The sequence below is a fragment of the Balaenoptera acutorostrata genome, chromosome 10 (assembly GCF_949987535.1).
Source record: "Balaenoptera acutorostrata chromosome 10, mBalAcu1.1, whole genome shotgun sequence".
Taxonomy (NCBI): domain Eukaryota; kingdom Metazoa; phylum Chordata; class Mammalia; order Artiodactyla; family Balaenopteridae; genus Balaenoptera; species Balaenoptera acutorostrata.
The window spans coordinates 57,222,485-57,242,775 of record NC_080073.1 but is presented as its reverse complement, the minus strand read 5'-3'; positions in this window follow the sequence as shown (position 1 = coordinate 57,242,775).

Sequence of the window (20,291 nt, the reverse complement as noted above, 5' to 3'; positions counted from 1 at the left end):
GGGGAAACTGATGGCACAGAGGAGGAAGGGCTTCAGTGGAGAGCTAGAAGTAGTGACCAGGAGTCAGGATAAACATTGATCTCTGGCTTTTCATTGCTGTGGGTGTGTTCATTCACCCAGCAAGTATTTAATGTAGTAGACACGAGACAGGGTAATAGATGGATAGACAGTTCCTGGAAGCAGCATCCTTTCAGGTTGCCTGTTCAGAGTGCAGGAAACATTTGGAAGTCAGATTGCTCAAAGGACAGAGGGAAGGACTGAGGCAGGGATTCAGATAAACTTGGGACACATAAGAGTGTGGGGTCAGGGCTGTTACAGAAGCAAGAAAAGGAGGGCACAAGGTGACCCTGGGCTTCTCTGGGCTGCACGGCTGGCAGGTACATGCAGGCTTTCACATGGGTCTAATTTAAGGTGCTAAGTTCCTTATTAGTTGTCTATTTTATATATAGTGGTGTGTACATGTCAACCCTAATCTCCCAATTTATCCCCTCTCCCTTTCCCCCCTGGTAACCATAAGCACGTACTGTATAGCACAGGGAACTCTACTCAATACTCTGTAATGACTATATGGGAAAAGAATCTAAAAAAGAGTGGATATATGTATATGTATAACTGAATCACTTTGCTGTACAGCAGAAACTACATTGTAAAGCAACTATACTCCAGCAACATTGTAAAGCAACTATACTCCAATAAAAATTAAAAATAAATATTACAAAAAACAAAAAAACAAAAAAACAAAAGAGGAGCTAATTTCCAGCAGGGTCTGAAGTGTCCATATTGTCGAGGAAGTAGAAAAAAGTAGTCAGTTCAGGAAGGAGTCAGTGTGCTGGTGGTAGATGATGTTTCCAGAGGATTGTGAGGGATTTGGCTGTGTTCCATTAACCACTGGAGAAGGACTTGCCATTAGGAGAACCTGGTCACCATGGATTTTTGCAACTGGTTGAAGGTGACATATTTTGGAATTAACAGGCTCTAATGTTTCAGGCAACTTCTGATGACATCCCTAGGGGACCTGTCAGGGGAGATTGTGATCAGGGAGGTGTCTATTCACATTGCCTTGTCTGTGTCACCTCAGGGCTAGCCTCGCTTTCAGCTGCAGCCCCTGGTTTCTTGTCTGAAGGGCTCTCTCTTGTCTCTAGAGCTGGCTTTGCCACCAGAAGAGACAGGATAGTAATGTCCCTCCCTCAGTATGCTTTCCCCACTGATGAACAGAATCTGGTGTATAAATAGCCCAATTCCCTTGCCCCTCAAGGGGGTCATTTTGAGGTGTGTGTTCTGCCCTGGCCCCAAGTGGGATTAAGCTCCCATTGGCTTGATAACATATGCTTTAGTGACTGCCTTCACTTTCGACTCTGTTTATAAGATAGTGTATTAAGAGAAGGCCAACATATCACCATCACAAAATAGCCTGTGACTCATGGTTCCCAAGAGGAGGGGACACACCGTGCCATCAAGGGGTGGGGCTGGGGAAAGTGACAGGGAAGGAGGCAGGAGGGGAGGGGATCTGTGGGGAAGAGCCCTCACTGTGGTTTCCTTGAGAAGGAACAGATGAGGCAGGATAAGGAGTTTTAGAGTGGGCGAGTTTGAATCATTTCAGCAGGTGCTAAGGCATAGGGGCTGCCCCTTAGTTGTCTGGTATCTGGTCCTGGGTGATTAGGGCAGGTGAATAATGGCCTGGTGTTTGAGAGCCCGATAAAGGAGGTGGTTCCTGTGTGGACTCTGGGTTGATTGGTTTGTGTTTGAAAGGTGCTCAAGAGCGAGTCCTTAACAATCTTTAGGAATTGACCAAACCTGGGAGGGCAGTCCCTCCAGAGTCACAAGAACCTAGACATTGAAGCACCAGATACGGATATAAAAGACACAGTCAATATAGAATCTTGCTTTCCTTCTCCCATATCTGTGTTCCAGCTCCTCCCAGATAAACTACCTGAATTTGAATCCTTTTATCAGGCTCTGCTTCTGGGGACTCCAAACTAATTCAGGGAGCTACGGTGACTCCTGTAACAACCTGAATTTGGGGTGGCTAAACTAAGCTGGTGGCAGTGAGAATAGAAAGAAAGGGGTTCTCTAGAATGTACACAATATATTTTCACTCTTGGAATCATGTTAGTTGAATCAGAAAGGAGATATAGGGCTTCCCTGGTGGCGCAGTGGTTGAGAATCTGCCTGCTAATGCAGGGGACACGGGTTCGAGCCCTGGTCTGGGAAGATCCCACATGCCACGGAGCAGCTGGGCCCGTGAGCCACAGCTGCTGAGCCTGCGCGTCTGGAGCCTGTGCCCCGTGACGGGAGGGGCCGCGATAGAGAAAGGCCCGCGCACCGCGATGAAGAGTGGTCCCCGCACCGCGATGAAGAGTGGCCCCCGCTTGCCGCAACTGGAGAAAGCCCTCGCACGAACCGAAGACCCAACACAGCCAAAAATAAATAAATAAATAAATAAATAAATAAGAAAATCCTTTAAAAAAAAAAAAAAAAAAAAGAAAGGAGATATATATATATATATATATATATATATATATATATATATATACTTTATTTTTCCAAAAGGAATTTAATTCCAAATGAAGTTTAATACTAGTCATTATTACCAGCTGCGTGATTGCTGTGTTGGAGCCAGTTTGTACCATCCCATGCTAACTGAATCTTAAATATCCTGGAAATTTGAAAGCTGGTTGCTAAAATGTTGGTAGCTTGATATTGGCTATGATGGGAGTATTTACTCCATAGAAATTAGCAAATACTGTAAATCAGGGCTTCTCCCCCAAAGAGCAGCTTTATCAGCACCCCACTGGTACTATGGGAAGTTTATAAATAAAGTAATAAAATGTCATGCAGTTTTAGTGTGGGGAGAGTAATCAGGATTCATCTAATCTAACCTCCTAAATTCAAATATAGGAAATGAACCCCAGTGAGAGTGAGGGACCCAGTTTGCCCAGGATGAAACTTGGTGGCAAGACAAAGGCTAACACAAGTCTCTTGGTAAATAAGTTTCCACACAAATTTCATACCTGGGCTGGGATTTTAAAATCAATGTAAATATTACTAGTATTGGCTATTTTTTTTCATTTTCAGATTTTATTTACAAAGTAGTGTGTGTGTGTGCTGAGGAGGGGAGAAGGAGGGAGAGAGAGAGACAGGGGAAGAGCTTTCCAGAGTATTCCCTACTGACAGTTTAATTTAATAAAACTATTTTGTTAAAGGCTAAAAAAAAAAAAAAAAAAAAAAATTCCCCAAGTATTCGTTGACACTGTAAATATGGCAAGTCTGTTATTGAACAGCAGTTAAGTAGATGCCAAGGGAGAACATTGTGACAAAATCTCAACCAAATATTGATATGAACATATTTCTGTTTGTGTGAAAATATGTTCACTCCGTATGGGAAAGGAAACTGTAAGGAGAGAAGTACAAACAACACATTGAAGCGATGTTGAGTGGAGAAGCTGTTCATCTGCCAGAGCAAACCAGTCCCGTTTACTCTGTGAATTTTCCTGGAGAGGTTGTCATGAAATTTACTTACACAAATGGGAAGCCAAAATTCTCCCATTCAAGGAAAAATGACAGATTTTAAGGACTGCTCTTTGGTGAGGTTGAAAACACACACAATACAGTTATGCTCCAAGCAGGTATTTTGATTGAATCATCAGGGCTTTATAAACCCCAGAGAAAAGTGATTTCACTTTTAGAAAATTATGTGTATTCATGTATTAGCCTATAGATATTTATATTTGATAACATTATACAAGAATCCAATGTGTTTTGAACTCTGGTTTCCAACATTTAGTCTACAGTTTTAGGTCTTCCAAGTCAGTTTCCAGATTAAGAAAAATCAGAGTATTATTCCCCTAACAGCCTTATTTTCTTTCCAAATATGAAACATATTATTGGGACTAATTAAAAGGAACAGATCAAGCCAGAAAGATGAAAAATAAAACAGCTCCAAATGACACTGTACTAGTCTAACCTTAAGAAATACATCAGGCAAATTCTAACTCAGGGACGTTCTACAAATACCTGACCAGCACTCTGCAAAGGTCATCATAAACAAGGAAAGTCTGAGAAAGTGTAACAGTCAAGAGGACCCGAAGGAGACAAGAGAGCTAAAGGTACATGTGGTACATGTACATTGGCTCCTGGAATGGAAAAAGAACATTAGGGAAAAGCTGAGGAAATTTCAGTTAAGTATGTACTTTAGTTAATAATAATATATCAAGGTAGATTCATTAATTATAATAAATATACCCTACTAATGTAGGATGTTAATAATAGTAAAAACTGAGTGTGTGTACATGGGAACTCTCTGAAATATCTTTGCAATAATTCTGTAAATCTAAAACTGTTCTGAAATTTTTTAATTTGTTACAAACATAAGTCAGAAACACATTTTTGGGAAAATAAAACATCTGTTAGTTTTAGCTTTTATCTTTTATTCACCGTTTGTGTAAAGTCTTACCACACTGCTGTCAGGAGAAGCAGTCATGAGCTCAACGGAGGACAAAAAAAAAAGCAAGAGGAGCAGGGATTCCAAAGCCAAATCATCAAGGACAGTTGAGGACTTTGCTGGTGACAGTATATAATGTCAATGAGCTCTGACTCTAAAGTTACCCAGTACCCCAACAAATGGTCCAGGAACTTTGCTTCTTATTCTTCAGGGGAATAATTATATCTGTGGGAGGGAACTGAGAAAGGAGAAACCAAGCTTGCAAAGTTCAAATTTCTTTTAATGGGGCCCTGGTGGGAGAAAAGAAAGTAGGCATAGAGAGAACTTACCTCAACATAATAAAGGCCATATATGACAAACCCACAGCAAACATTATTCTCAACAGTGAAAAACTGAAAACATTTCCACTAAGATCAGGAACAAGACAAGGTTGCCCACTCTCACCACTATTATTCAACATAGTTTTGGAAGTTTTAGCCACAGCAATCAGAGAAGAAAAAGAAATAAAATGAATCCAATCGGAAAAGAAGAAGTAAAACTGTCACTGTTTGCAAATGACATGATATTATACATACAACATCCTAAAGATGCTACCAGAAAACTACTAGAGCTAATCAATGAATTTGGTAAAGTAGCAGGATACAAAATTAATGCACAGAAATCTCTTGCATTCCTATACACTAATGCAGAAATATCTGAAAGATAAATTAAGGAAACACTCCCATTTACCACTGCAACAAAAAGAATAAAATACCTAGGAATAAACCTACCTAAGGAGACCAAAGATCTGTACGCAGAAAACTATAAGAAACTGATGAAAGAAATTAAATATGGTACAAACAGATGGAGAGATATACCATGATCTTGGATTGGAAGAATCAACATTGTGAAAATGACTATACTACCCAAAGCAATCTACAGATTCAGTGCAATCCCTATCAAACTACCAATGGCGTTTTTCACAGAACTAGAACAGAAAATTTCACAATTTGTATGGAAACACAAAAGGCCCCAAATAGCCAAAGCAATCTTGAGAATGAAAAACGGAGCTGGAGGAATCAGGCTCCCTGCCTTCACACTGTACTACAAAGCTACAGTAATCAAGACAGTATGGTACTAGCACAAAAACAGAAACATAGATCAATGGAACAGGATAGAAAGCCCAGAGATAAACCCACACACATGTGATCACCTTATCTTTGATAAAGGAGGCAAGAATATATAATGGAGAAAAGACAGCCTCTTCAATAAGTGGTGCTGGGAAAACTGGACAGCTACATGTAAAAGAATGAAATTAGAACACTCCCTAACACCATACACAAAAATAAACTCAAAATGGATTCAAGACCTAAATGTAAGGCCAGACACTATAAAACTCTTAGAGGAAAACATAGGCAGAACACTCTATGACATAAATCACAGCAAGATCCTTTTGACCCACCTCCTAGAGAAATGGAAATAAAAACAAAAATAAACAAATGGGACCTAATGAAACTTAAAAGCTTTTGCACAGCAAAGGAAACCATAAACAAGACCAAAAGACAACCCTCAGAATGAGAGAAAATATTTGCAAAAGAAGCAACTGACAAAGGATTAATCTTCATAATTTACAAGCACCTCATGCAGCTCAATATCAAAAAAAAAAAGAAACAATGCAATCCAAAAATGGGCAGAAGACCTAAATAGACCTTTCTCCAAATAAGATATACAGATTGCCAACAAACACATGAAAGGATGCTCAACTTCAGTAATCATGAGAGAAATGCAAATCAAAACTACCATGAGGTATCACCTCACACCAGTCAGAATGGCCATCATCAAAAAAATCTACAAACAATAAATGCTGGAGAGGGTGTAGAGAAAAGGGAATCCTCTTGCATTGTTGGTGGGAATGTAAATTGATACAGCCACTATGGAGAACAGTATGGAGGTTCCTTAAAAAACTAAAAATAGAACTACCATATGACCCAGCCATCCCACTACTGGGCATATACCCTGAGAAAACCATAATTCAAAAAGATTCATGTATCACAATGTTCATTGCAGCACTATTTACAATAGCCAGGACATGGAAGCAACCTAAGTGTCCATCAACAGATGAATGGATAAAGAAGATGTGATACATATATACAATGGAATATTACTCAGCCATAAAAAGAAACAAAATTGAGTTATTTGTAGTGAGGTGAATGGACCTAGAGTCTGTCATACAGAGTGAAGTAAGTCAGAAAGAGAAAAACAAATACTGTATGCTAACAGATATATGTGGAACCTAAAAAAAAAAAAAAATGGTTCTGAAGACCCTAGGGGCAGGACAGGAATAAAGATGCAGACATAGAGAATGGACTTGAGGACATGGGGAGGGGGAAGGGTAAGCTGGGATGAAGTGAGAGAGTGTCATGGACATACATACATTACCAAATGTAAAATAGATAGCTAGTGGGAAGCAGCTGCACGGCACAGGGAGTTCAGCTCGGTGCTTTGTGACCACCTAGAGGGGTGGGATAGGGATGGTGGGAGGGAGACATAAGAGGGAAGGGATATGGGGATATATATATATATACATATAGCTGATTCACTTTGTTATACAGCAGAAACACAACATTGTAAAGCAATTATACTCCAATAAAGATGTTAAAAAAAAAAAAAAGCAACCCATCTCCTGGACTTCCCTGGTGGTGCGGTGGATAGGCATCCGCCTGCCACTGCAGGGGACACGGGTTCGATCTCTGGTCTGGGAGCATCCCATATGCTGCGGAGCAACTAAGCCCATGCACCACAACTACTGAGCCCACGTGCCACAACTACTGAAGCCTGCGCACCTAGAGTCCATCCTCTGCAACAAGACGAGACACTGCAAGGAGAAGCCCATGCACTGCAATGAAGAGTAGCCCCCGCTTGCCACAACTAGAGGAAGCCCGTGCACAGTAATGAAGACCCAACACAGCCAAAAATAAATAAAATTAAATCTTAAAAAAAAAAAAGCCTTCTGTCTAGATATTTCCCAAGATTTGACCAATAGGTGACTTAGGTCTCTGAAAGCCAATCTGCATGGTCCCTGTAATATCTGGCACAATTGGAAATCAATAACACTTTGATAAATATAGACTATATTGAGAGTATTTAGCTTTGAGTATTTAATGATAAGCAGGACAGGTGTGTAGGCTCGAAGAAAGATTTTATCTTAAAGAAATTTTATATTTTCCCCAGTTTTAATACTTCTTTCACCCCCTAGAATTATTGAACTATATGTAAGAGCCAGGGGATTTTATTTTTTTAAGATTTTATTTGTTGCTCTTTTTGGGTCACTTTTAGGTTATAACATTTTTTTGTGTGTGTGAAAAAGAAGGAAAGTAAGAGCAGAAAAGGAAAGAAGGAAGGAAAGCCGCAACATTTTGTTGTTGGAGTTGATCATCTTTTATACCTTATCCTTCTATATCTTTGCATTTTTACCCCCCCAAAAATACAAAAAAAAACAAAAACAAAAAAACCAATTCTTTACTGTACATCCCATGCACTGTTCTGAGTGTTGTATACATATTAACTAATTTAATACCAAAGACAACTCTATGAGTTTGGTACTGTTATCATCTTTATTTTACAGTTGTAGAAACTGAGGCACAGAGAGTTTAAGACATTTGTCCAGGTTTGGCTCCTAAGCCTTAAATGGCATTTCAAACCTGGGCCATCTGGTTCCAAAAGCCATATTTTTAATTCACTCAACATCTTCAAATTTTAATAAAGTGAATTTATTGTTTATTTATTTAATTCAAATGCATTGTATTATCATTAACTGCTCAGAGTAGCTACATTTGCAAACTCTTCAATAACAAGACTTGCGTTCCTCGTGTGCATGAGTATGAAAAATGATAGACATATATTCCCTTTGTAATTTTCAGCTTTTATAGACAAAAGTGTTGGAAGGAATAAAAACAAAAATAAACAAGCAAACCACAAGAACAGAAACAAGGAAAATGTGTTATAGGGTCAGATAGACCTGAGTCTGAGAGCTCGCTCTGGCTCTTGGGTGAGTTATGACTCTGGTAGTTTCCTCATGTATGAGCGGGGCTCCCCTGCCCTTCCCCGCAGGTCCTGGGAAGTCAGTGCATTTCTGAACTGCGAGGGCCTGTCTCAGAATAGGGGAAGCAGTGTAGTACCGTGATGAAACTCTGGGGGTTTGGAGTCAGACAGACTGGGGTTTGAAACCCTTGATGGCAGCCTCCTCAGTCTGTAACTTTGGGCCAATGGGTATGAGAACTAGATGAGCTACGTTTGTCACCTCAGAGCTGTGATCATGACGATGCTGGTGTGGGTCCTCCTCCACCTCCTCTACCTGCTCCGTTCACGCCCCAACCCCCTCAGGGAGAAGCTGGCATGCTTGTGTCCCCTCATTTTATTTTTATTATGGAATAATTCAAATAGAGTAAATGCGCCATTTTTAGTGCACATTTCTGCGAGTTTTGATAGATGCACGCAGTTGCGTGACCACAAGGACAAGACATAGAACATTTCTATCGCCCCCCCCGCCCCCAAATTCTCACCTACTCCTTTACGTCAGCTCCTACCCCAACCCCCAGGCCACCACTGGTTTGTTTTCTGTCTCCATCCTATTGCTTTTTCCAGGATGTTACATGAATGGAATTATATAGCAGATAATATTTTGAGTGTGGCTTCTTTCATGTAATAGAATGCATTTGAGATTCATCTTCAATAGAGTTTTATTTACTCTTAAAAGTATACTTTTTTTCCCCTCTGCTCTTTCATGTTGATGTTGATAGATAAATTAATTAAGGGTGAGATCTCAAAAGTTCCTCTAACACTCAGAGATGATTCTATTCTTTGACTCATCGACATGTGAGCAAAAACCCCAAACCAAACTAAACCAAAACAAAACAACAAAACACTGGAGTATTTGTGTCAACATATTTAGCATAGTATCCCCTGACGAGAAAAATCTTAATATCCCCTTTGTAATTTTTGCACAATAAAAATAAAAGGAAAAAAAAAAAGAAAAAGACTCACTACTCTGCCTTTTTTTCCAACTTACCCCTTCATTTTACAGGAATGCTTTCTTTAGTGACTTGGTGACACAAATCTGCAGCATCTCATTTGAGCTTTTGAGACTATTTTCAGCTACTTATATCCTCTGCGTCTACCATAATGTGATTTATATGTGCCTGCTGACTCCATACATACTAGTCGGCAATGGACTGAGATGAAGCCTGCTGAGGAGAATCCGATGACAGTAGGAACCCAGGAAGATCAACGAGTTTAGGGAAAATGGATTTTTTTTCATGCTTTTTTCCACTTTAACTCTTAGAGACGCCAAATCTTGGCTTCCTAGCACTTACTGCCAATTCTTAAACAAGGAGTTAGAGAAAAAGGGGACATATGGAATTGTTTTCTTTCTTTAAAATTGGAGTGGGGAATAGGAAAGGAAGGTCAAAGATGATTGAAATGAAATGGATGTAGCAATTTGGGAGAATTGAAGCTATTAAGCTTTTTTACCGATTTACTGTAATGATTCTTCCAAACTACAATTCCAGACTTCAAAGGCATTATTATTTCTAAATCTATGGTTGGCATTTTCATGCTTTGCTGCTCTGGAAATTGCTGCTTGTTTCCCAATCCATTTTGATGAAAATGCAGTAGCCCAGCCCACAAGCCATTGAGCTAGATGTAGAGAACTCAGTGGTAAGCAAAACAGCCAGCTCTTGTCCTCATGGAATTTACAAGCTAGTGGGATTTTTTGAATATCTTATAAACTCATGATAACTTCCCAAGACCCTATGGGTGCCATGATATCAACGTACCACAAAAGCACCCTCAAAAATATGACACTCAATTTGACAGGAGGAGGAAAATATAGGAAGTGGTGTGTTTGGTTTGAAAAATGAAAGAAGAGGGACTCTAGAGATTTTTAAACTTTAATATTGTTTCATTATTATTTTGCAGTCTACATTTTCTTTTATTTTCAGCTTCATTGAGGTATAACTGATAAATAAAATTTTAAGATATTTGAAGTGTACAATGTGATAATTTTTTGTTGTTTTTTTAAATTAATTTTTATTGGAGTATAGTTGCTTTACAACGTTGTGTTAGTTTCTACTGTACTGCAAAGTGAATCAGCTATACTTATACATATATCCCCTCTTTTTTGGATTTCCTTCTCATTTAGGTCACCACAGAGCACTGAGTAGAGTTCCCTGAGCTATACTGTAGGTTCTCATTATCTATTTTATATATAGTATCAATAATGTATATATGTCAATCCCAATCTCCCAATTCATCCCAACCCCCCCTTCCTCCCTTGGTGTCCATACATTTGTTTTCTATGTCTGTGTCTCTATTTCTGCTTTGCCAATAAGATGATCTATACCATTTTTCTAGATTCCACACATATGCATTAATTTATGATATTTGTTTTTCTCTTTCTGACTTCTTCACTCTGTATGACAGTTTCTAGGTCCATCCACATCTCTGCAAATGACCCAGTTTTGTTCCTTTTTATGGCTGAGTAATATTCCATTGCATATATGTACCACATCTTCTTTATCCATTTCTCTGTTGTTGGACATTTAGGTTGCTTCCATGTCCTGGCTATTGTAAATAGTGCTGCAGTGAACATTGGGGTGCATGTCTTTTTGAATTATGGTTTTCTCTGGGTATATGCACAGGAGTGGGATTGCTGGGTCATATGGTAGTTCTATTTTTAGTTTTTTAAGGAACCCCCATACTGTTCTCCATAGCGGCTGTATCAACTTACATTTCCACCAATGGTGCAAGAGGGTTCCCTTTTCTCCACACTCTCTTTAACATTGGTTATTTATACACTTTTTAATGATGGCTGTTCTGACCCATGTGAGGTGATACCTCATTGTAGTTTTGATTTGCATTTCTCTGATAATTAGTGATGCTGAGCATCTTTTCATGTGTTTGATGGCCATCTGTATGTCTTCTACGGAGAAATGTCTGTTTAGGTCTTCTGCCCATTTTTTGATTGGGTTGTGTGTTTTTTGTTTTTTGTTTTAATAAATTTATTTATTTTATTTATTTATTTTTGGCTGCTCTGGGTCTTCGTTGCTGCGCACGGGCTTTCTCTAGTTGCGGTGAGTGGGGACTACTCTTTGTTGCGGTGTGCAGGCTTCTCATTGCAGTGGCTTCTCTTGCTGTGGAGCATGGGCTCTAGGCACACAGGTTTCAGTAGTTGTGGCACATGGGCTCAGTAGTTGTGGCTTGTGGGCTCTAGAGTGCAGGTTCAGTAGTTGTGGTGCATGGGCTTAGTTGTTCCATGGCATGTGGGATCTTCCCGGACCAGGGCTCAAACCCGTGTCCCTTGTATTGGCAGGCAGATTCTTAACAACTGCGCCACCAGGGAAGTCCAAGTTTGTGTGTTTTCTTATATTGAGCTTCATGAGCTGTTTGTATATTTTGGAGATTAATCCTTTGTCAGTTGCTTCATTTGCAAATATTTTCTCCCATTCTGAGGGTTGTCTTTTCATCTTGTTTATGGTTTTGCTGTGCAAAAGCTTTTAAGTTTAATTAGGTCCCATTTGTTTATTTTTGTTTTTATTTTCATTACTCTAGGAGGTGGGTCAAAAAGGATCTTGCTGAAATTTATGTCAAAGAGTACTTTTCCTATGTTTTCCTCTAAGAGTTTTATAGTGTCTGGCCTTACATTCAGGTATTTAATACATTTTGAGTTTATTTTTGTGTATGGTGTTAGGGAGTGTTCTAATTTCATTCTTTTACATGTAGCTGTCCAGTTTTCCCAGCACCACTTATTGAAGAGGCTGTCTTTTCTTCATTGTATATTCTTGCCTCCTTTGTCATAGATTAGGTGACCATAGGTGTGTGGGTTTATCTCTGGGCTTTCTATCCTGTTCCATTGGTCTATATTTCTGTTTTTGTGCTAGTATCATACTGTTTTGATGGCTGTAGCTTTGTAGTATAGTCTGAAGTCAGGGAGCCTGATTCCTCCAGCTCCTTTTTTCTTTCTCAAGATTGCTTTGGCTATTCAGGGTCTTTTGTGTTTCCATACAAACTGTAAAATTTTCTGTTCCAGTTCTGTGAAAAATTCCATTGGTAATTTGATAAGGATTGCATTGAGTCTGTTTACACATGACAACATCAACAACAACAAAGCAAAAGTGATTTCCCAGTTGAATTTAGGGAAAATTAGAGTAGGTAAATTGAAATATTAGAGAAAAGTTAAAGTAAGATTTAAAAAGTTAGAATCCCAAATGCATTGTGTAAGAATTGTATTCTATACAGATGTACGCTCATAAATTTAGATCTGCTCCGATTAATAACAGGGAACAAGATTTGTCCCATGATTCACAGCACAAATACCATAAAAGCAAAAGAACTGCTTAGAAGAAGCAAAACTGTTCTTGGTACTGAGATATAGGACAAATTTCTTCTCTGAGTCCCTTGAGGAAATAACAAAGTTGGTGTTAATATAAGTAAATGTTCATTTCTATTGTCAGACTTATCACCTGTAGTAACTTGAATACAGGAGGTTTGTAAAGAGAACATTTATGAGTATCCTTGTTTTCCATTGTTCTCTGATAATGCCATGTGTCCCCATATGGCAGACTTATCTAGATGCTTTACCAGTAAAGATGGGGAGTGTGGCTTCTTGAAAGCACCAGAAGACACATAGAGAGCTTCCCAAAATCCAGCCCGGTCCCAGGAGGTCTGGTTGTAGGAGACAGCTCTGACCAGTGCTCTTCTTGCCAGGCCCCAGGGATGGAGTCATTTGGTGGCAGTACTGAAGGTGACCCAATTTGTCCTGACCAGTACACTGCAGACCTCTTACACTCAAGGAGTCACCTCTCCTACTGTCTGTTGTTCCTGACAATCTGCTTAGGCCTTGGTTTCCATGATATCATCCATTCTAATGGTCCTTAAAATTTCTTCTTTGTCCTCCACCTCATTCATCCATTTTGACTGACAGTCATTGGCTTGTGGCTCATCATCAACATCTCCCATGAGTCATGGGATGAAGGGTCTCCTCTCTTCCAGGCTAAGTTCTGAAATGAAGCCAGAAACAAATGGCTTGGTGCTTCCAGTTTCCTGAAAACTCACTGGTGTGCTTTTTCACCAGTGAGTTAAAAAGGCTGTGAAGTCCCTTTCTTCTTAGAAACCTGCCCCCAAATTCCCCCAAGACTCATCCAGAACCCAATTTAGTTGAAGGGACTGTTCTGCACGTAAACTATTCCTTTCCCCAAAGCTCAGTCAAGACTATTATATTAAACTCAAGGACCCTGCCCCTTTCCTCCTGGGACCAAGGGCTATAACCATGGCTCCCTCTCATCTGTTTGGGGGTCTTATCCCAATAGCTTTTACCATCACTCCTAACTAGTTCAGTTATTTCATATCTAAGGAGATTTATCAAGCCCACATCTCAATAAAATCATAGCTAGCCCACCTCATCTGCCCACCAAAGTACAGTGGAACATGCTCAAATTCAACCAACTGGGCAGTCAGTAAATATTTCTAGTCTTCTACATGCCAGGAAAAACAGTGATGAAGTACCTTAGTCTCTTCCTTTAGAAGTTATATTTGAGTAACACTTTCAGTGGGTAAACAGGTTAGACTCTCTGGGACCACACTAGATGCAGAGTTTCAGGATGGAAAATTCTTCTACTGTTCCTGTAGTCTCTGAATTGGGCAAGTTCACGTGATTGATTGTAATTAGAGAGAAGTATGTAATATCTCTTTAAATGTTTCAGGAAATATGTGATAGCTCCATTATAGTAGCATTTTTACTGCTTGTTAACTCTTACTGATGGTGGGGTTTTCTACTCAACTTATATCCCTTCTCATTCCTGATGCTTTTTCCTTTCAGTCTGGCTGGGAAAATGAGGATGATAAGCCAGCACCCTTTACAGAGAGCAATGGTTAAGAACATGTGTGCATTGTATCCAGAATTAGATTCCCAGCACTGGAAATATCCGCAGCAGTTTATTCATCCATACTACGACTTCGTTTCCTCATGTGTACGATGGGGGGAAGTAATTGCACCTCTCTCCCTTGTGAGATGAAAACAGTCAATGAATGATTTCCATTATTATTACTTAATAACATCACAGCATTCTAAAACTAAAATGGATCTTAGAAATCATCTATTTTAACCTAGTTGATAGGATCTTTTGCCATAAAATTTCCTCCAAACTAAACAAAAGGTTTCCAACTGCACTTTGCATCTAGACCTGACTGTACAAATTGCCTTGAATATTTCAGGTTGAAGAATATTGGAGACCTAAACAGGTTAAAAATAAGCTTGGACTTAGTGCCTATTAAAATAATGTTTCCTGACAAGGCTCTAATAGAAGTAAAAATAACCACAAAAGAGTCCTTTACACCAAGCTGATTCATATCCTACTTAAAAGTGATCACGATATTTATGCCAGTCATTTACCAGGTTTCCATTTCAGACAGGAAGTGGCTTGAGTAAGGAATATTCTCATTTGGCACTGCATAGGGTATTACAAGGCTGGCTTGGGACTGTGCCAGGGGGTCCCAGAGAAAAGATAGGCTGGCATCTAATTCAGACCGAGGAGTTTGGAGGGGGGGGGGGGTCAGTAGGAGTTCAAATGGAAGATACTAGAGACTAAGGGCTTGGTTATAGAATACAGATGAAGTTAGGGAGCCAAGTATCTTAGTCCATTCATGCTGCTATAACAAAAATACCAGAGATAGGGTAGCTTAAACAACATTCATTTCTCACAGTTCTTAGGCGGGGAGTCTAAGATCAAGGTGCTGGAAGATTCTGTGTGTGAGGAGGTCCTGTTTCCTGATTCGTAGACAGCTGTCTTCTTGCTGTGTCCTTACATAGAGAAGGAGTGCGGGGGCTCTCCAGGGTCTCTGTTGTAAGGGCACTAACTGCGTTCACTGAGAGCTCCATTCTAGCCACCCAGTTCCCTCCCAATGACCCTGACTCCAAATACCATCACATTAGGGATTAAGTTTCAACATGGGAATTTTGGGGGAACACATTCAGTCTATAGCAGCAAGTCTCTAAGAAAGCAAGCAGGCTAACAGGCATCCATGAAGTTGGTCTGTTTCCATCAGAGTTTATTCTTAACAATGGCATATGCCATCTCAAGGCTATTTTTGTTTGCTGGATCATGGCTGTAAATGATCTGAAAGGACCACCCAGCTCCCAGACCTTCCTATGGAAGGGGAAACACTTTCAAAAAGGCACTTCGAATAGTCCAGGGATAATCAATGTCCATATTCAGCTCAAGATTCAACTGTCAAGAAAAACCTACTAGAATTATAGATTCAAAAGGAAGTTCAGTTTTCCTATCTCTGAAGCATCCTTCAAAAAAAAACAAAAATCAAAACGGTCAGTGTCCAGAAGGCCATTTTGCTATTATTCAGTTCATGTAAAGATACTTTTGGGACTTCCCTGGTGGCGCAGTGGTTAAGAATCCTCCTGCCAATTCAGGGGACACGGGTTCGAGCCCTGGTCCAGGAAGATCCTACATGCCGCGGAACAACTAAGCCCATGCGTCATAACTAATGAGCCTGCGCGCTAGAGCCCACGAGCCACAACTACTGAGCTTGTGTGTTGCAACTACTGAAGCCCACGCGCCTAGAGCCCATGCTCCGCAACAAGAGAAGCCACCGCAATGAGAAGCCTGTGCACCACAATGAGGAGTAGCCCCTGCTAACCACAACTAGAGAAAGCCTGTGTGCAGCCACAAAGACCCAAAAAAAAAAAAAAAAAAGATACTTTCTTACACTGACTTGAAATCTGCTTCCTTGCGACTTCTGTATACCCAGTGATTCTATTTTTTTGTGGGTGGAGGGGGTAGGTAACTTCTCTGATGCTTAGCGAAGGAACATATTCTGCTTGGAAACATTCTGCTATTTATATTCTCCTTTCTCTCCAGAGCCTACCTGGCACCTCCTGAAAGAACTCTGAAGGATGAGACAGGAGGAGACACCATATTTTATACAAAGTTTTGCACTGATGGCTGGTTTATTTCTGCCTGTTTTTTTTTTTTATTCTAGTAAAATACACATAACATAAAATTTACCATCTTAACCATTTTAAAGTGTGCAGTTTAGTGGTATTCAGTACATTTAAATTGTTGTGCAGCCATCACCACCATCCATCTCCAGAACTCTTTTCGTCTTGGAAAACTGAAACTCTGTACCTGTTAAACAATAATTTCCCCTGTCCCTCGACCCCCCACCTTCCCCTGGCCCCTGACAGCCATCATTCTGCTCTTTGTCTCCATGACTTTGGCTACTTTAAGTACCTTATATAAGTGGAATAATACAGTATTTGTTTTTTTGTGACTGGCTTATTTCATTTAGCATAATGTCCTCAAATTTCATGCATGGTATAACAGGTCATAATTTCCTTCTTTTTAAGAGCTGAATACTATTCCATTGCATGTATATACCATATTTCGCTTTTGCATGTTTCTTAAAAATTCCATACCAGAAAAGGAAGAATCAGAGAACTCAGAAGACTAGATGGAACTTCAAGGCATGATCTATAATGTGTAAAAAAAAAAAAACAAAAGAAACTTCATGAAGATGGCATTCGCAAAACCATAATGACATACAGGTACACACTCACTAAATTTGCTAAAATTTAAAAAGGCTGACATCACCAAGTACTGGCAAAGATGTAGATCAACGGGAACTCTGATTTGTTGCCGTTGGTATGTAATCTGGTAAAATTGATTTAGAAACCAGTTTAACAGTAGGTACTATACCTGAACATAAAACTTCTGACTTAACGATTTCTCTCCTAGGTATATATCTAAAAAAGTTGTACACGTGTGCAGCAAAAACATTTATGAGAATATTCATAGACCTACTATTCATAATAGTCCCAAATCGGAAAGTACCAAAATGCCCAACCGTGGAATAGATGAACAAATTATTGGTATGTTGATACAAAGGAATGATTTACGGGAGTGAAAATGAACAAACTACTGCCACATGCAGTAGCACAAATAAACCTCACAAACATAATGTTGAGTGAGAAGCCAGATAGAAAAGCACGCCTACTGCATGATTCCATCTACCTGGAGGCCAAACTTGATCCATAGTATAAGGAGTCAGGATCCTAGCTAACTTTGGGGAGTTGGGTAGTAATTGAGAGAGGAAATGAGGAGGGCTTTTGGGTTTTGGTAATGTTTTGTTTGACCTGGATGATCTTTACATGGATACATTTACATCTTGAAAATTCATTGAGATCTATACTTGTGTGCTGTATTTTGTATGTGTGTTCCTTAAAATAAAGATATATACTTCAAAGATGATGACTATGAATTTTAAACACCATGTATGTTATATACGAATATTTATAGAACATGTGTAATTATGTCTGTATTCTGTGAGTGATAGGATTTTTTACTGTTTTTCTATTTGTGACACTGTTTTCATACTATTATTTATGAAATAGGTAATTAAATTCAAGAAGGGACTAATTATTATACTCTTTGACTCCCAATGGATCCAAATTTCCCAAAAGATACCTTAGACAGTAGAATAGAAAAGGAACAACCATCGACAGTTGAATGGATAAAGAAGATGTGGTACATATATACAATGGAATATTACTCAGCCATAAAAAAGAATGAAATAATGCCATTTACAGCAACCTGGTTGGACCTAGAGATTATCATACTAAGTGAAGTAAGTCAGACAAAGAAAGACAACTATCATATGATATCACTTACATGTGGAATCTAAAAAAAATGATACAAATGAACTTATTTACAAAACAGAAACAGACTCACAGACATAGAAAACAAACTTATGGTTACCAAAGGGGAAAGGTTGGGGGGAGAGATAAATTGGGAGTTTGGGATTGACATATACACACTACTATATTTAAAATAGATAACCTGTATAGCACAGGGAATTCTGCTCAATATTCTGTAATAACCTAGATGGGAAAAGAATTTGAAAAAGAATAGATACATGTATATGTATAACTGAATCACTTTGCTGTACACCTGAAACTAACAGAACATTGTAAATCAACTGTAGTCTAATATAAAATAATTTTTTTAAATAAATAAATTAAAATTAAAAAGCAAAATGAAAAAAAAATAAGAAAAGGAACAAGCTAGCTGTGGGTGATGACCAGAGCAGAAGATAATGGAAAACATAACAATACCCATTTTTTAATACAAAAACATATCTTATGCTTATTTGTTGAGCCACTGATGGGAATGCTGCTATTGGGGAATCGCAGGACGTTCGTCACGGAAAGGGCCTTAGAGTTGACTGCGGCCACCTCCTTTATCTTACAGAGAAGATGAGAACAAAGTCTCAGGGTCGCACAGTCTGACGACGGAAGTCAGGACAAGAATCCAGCCCTCCTGATTCTTAGGCCAGGGCTCTCCTTTCAAATCAGCCCCTTGTTGCCTCTGTGGGTCCCTGAAAAGCTGTGACACAGACCAGGGCCAAGTGATGAAAAGTCTCACTGCGTAGACAGTTTGAAAGAGTTACCCATTCTTGACACCTCTCTGAAGTCACACCACTTTGCAGTGTGACTTTGCAACATCTCCTTTCAAGAGATGGTGTATCTTCCTGACTCCTTATAATGGCTTTAACATTGGGACCTGCTCTGACTAGTAGAATAAGGCAGAGACCATGGAGTGTCAGCTGGGAGCTGGGCCTCCAGAAGCTCTGAGCAGTTCAGCTTTGTGTCTGGAATCCTGCCTGCCATCGGGTCAGCGACCTCGGGTCAGCAACCTCGGGTCAGCGACCTTGGATCAGTGACCTCGTCCAGCGTGTTGGAGGATGAGAGCCCTCGTGGAGCAGAGGTGAGCTGTTCCTGCCCTAGTAGGTTCAGCAGCTGACCATGGACTTCACAGCCCAGCCTCCACCAGACCTTCCCAGCTGAGCCTGGCCAAAGTGCTGACCCACAAAATTGTGGGTTAAATTAGTGTGTCTTAAGCCACTAAGTTTTAGGGTGGTTTATCCCACACCAAAAGTGAATGGACACATCACATCAACCACCATGAAGCCATGTCTCATTCATCAGTGACATTGCAAATTGGTGTCCTTTTTCTCCCATTTTATTTTTTAATTTTTTAGATTTAAACATTTTTACTTATTCATTTTCTTTTCCTCCCATTTGCAATGAGGAAACCTCTTAGAATGAAAGATACAAATTCTAAGGCAGCAAAGGAGAATGGGTATTTACGGCGTCTTATCAAATAAGGCCTGGACACAGGCCCCTGCCCTGGAAGACCTCCGGAGAGTTGACATCATGTGGCACTCTGGTGCCCATTCATTCCTGCTTTCCTTCTCCCTCAAGATAAGCAGATCCAGATATTATACACCGCCTACCACTTTCCCTTTCTCCTTTATCAGCCCTCAGAGATGAGATGGCCCTTTCCCCTTAAGCCCCGCTTTTATTAGGGTTGTTAGTCATTATAAAGGAGGGTCACTTGTGACTGACTCTAGTCGTGGTTAGAAGTTCAACATACCACCCTCAGAACCCTCAGGAGCACTTGCTGGTTTGACAAATCCCTTGCAGAGATGTTCTCTGTTCTGTGGACAAGCAATTGAGCTAAGGTATAATTATTTCAAGAGAAGTAAGTATTCATTCTGACCTTTTCTTGCTATTCTGCCCACTCCTAGTGCACGGTGTGTGCTCTGATGGCCACTGTGGCCCCAAGCCAGAGGGAGGGAAGTCTCACCATATTGTTGTCAGAGCAGATAAGCAGTGGGGCACATGAAAGGGAAGCGCTCCAGGATCGCGGGCTGCCTAGGCTCAGACGCTCTCCCGATGCAGCTAACGGGGCTCATGGAAGCAGTAAAAGCCACACTCATCAGGGAATCTCAGGCTCCCAGCACC